General features: G+C 31.6%; 1 protein-coding gene across 1 annotated transcript in view; it reads right to left on the bottom strand.

Moving 5' to 3' along the window:
- GALNT7 (polypeptide N-acetylgalactosaminyltransferase 7) overlaps positions 1-1,635 on the bottom strand; it is an 82,719-nt gene that overhangs the window by 3,369 nt on the left and 77,715 nt on the right. The window lies entirely within an intron of this gene.

The raw sequence follows: 1,635 nt of genomic DNA, 5'->3' as shown, positions 1-1,635 counted from the left end.
ATTAGAAATACGTTATTTATAATAACATGTAATAGGGTTATTATTGTTACTTTTACATGAATACATAAAACTTCATAAATTTCTCATTTAATTTCCAATTCCAGAAATATTTTAAGTGATAACCTACATAAACAAAAAATGTTTGGGGGGAGTTTCAATAATTTTTAAGAGTGTAAAGAAAATCCAGAGACCAGAAAGTTTGCGAACTGCTGCTCGAGCTGATCTCTTTGTTTCATCAGTCCATATTTCTAATGTTTCCAGAATTATTTTCCTAAGAATATTCATTGTTTCCTATCACTACCTTCGTTAAATAATGTCAATTGTTCTCCAAAACTTACAAAATGAAGTTCAACATTCTTTCCTATAGAGCACAATTTAGGGATAAGATTCTTAGAATTTTCTACACATTTTCATGCCACATTTTTGCTCACCCGGTTTTTTTTTTAAATCTATCTTCCAGCCTTTTTATACTTTAGGACCTGGTGCAGTAATACTTCATCTATGAAACTCATCAGAAATAATTCCTATTAATCTCTCTTGTGTTGTCCTATGACATTTTGCTTGTTATTATTTCTACATTTTTTCCCTTTGCCTTTATAGTATAGTGTGCTTTAGCTATTTTTCAAATCCCCATACAACCCACCACATCATTGGGCCTCAGTGAATACTTAGTAACAGCTGAGACACAAATATGTATTTACTGCTGTGTCCTTTAAAATAACTAAAAGATGTACAATCCATTTTTTATCCATTACTTCTTGATGGTAATTTCTGGTCCGGCAGCCTTTTTTTGTTTGTTTTTTTTTTTACTGTTTTCTAATATTGTTCTCACTGACCCCTACCATTTGTTGCTATTTTCATTTTTGTTTGTAAAATTAATGCTGTATTCTTCAGGGTTTATATGAATCTTCTCCCTCCTGACTTGTTATAAGAAAAAAAATCAGCAATTGACACATGCTTACCATTTCATGGTAATTATCCAGGAATGATAATAACTGGTAATACTAAGCTGGGTCATAATATCATTACTACATAGCAAACAAATGTTTGCATGACTGATGGGGTATGATAAATATTGGATGAATACATAAAGTTGAGGGCTGCCAAGTTCTTTCAGTTTGAGGCAGCTTTCCCAACTTTTTGCTTCATAATAAATTTATTTTAGCCAAATCTAGACTTTGAAAACTATACATAAGTCCATTAGTATTTTGAAATCCTTAATTTGCCACAGAACTTTGAATACTCACAGCTGAAACAGAAAAACTGCCTTGGCAGTGTTAAATGAATAACTAAACTTGACCTTTAAAGCAAGTAATTGGCTATATTTATCTTGTTGTATTAAGCAGACACTGATAAGGAAGTTTTCAAGGCCTTGATTTCCAAGTTTTACTTGTCTCTATCTCCACCTGCTGGAAGACATGAAATATTAACCAAATATTATGGTATAAATATATTTTACTTTAATGAATGACTCATTTAGAATTTAAAAATCAGATTTTGATACTAGAACGATGGTGATAATTGCCTCACAGAAAGCTTATTTTCTCTTGTTACTGAAATTAGCAGCGGGTCTTCATCACTGTGACCTCATTACACAACAATGTTGCACCAGAGAATAAAAGTGATGCTTCATTA

The sequence above is a fragment of the Galeopterus variegatus genome, unplaced genomic scaffold, assembly GCF_000696425.1.
Source record: "Galeopterus variegatus unplaced genomic scaffold, G_variegatus-3.0.2 Scaffold3179, whole genome shotgun sequence".
NCBI lineage: Eukaryota > Metazoa > Chordata > Mammalia > Dermoptera > Cynocephalidae > Galeopterus > Galeopterus variegatus.
The sequence above is the reverse complement of the archived record's forward strand: the minus strand, read 5'-3'. Positions and strand labels throughout refer to the sequence as shown.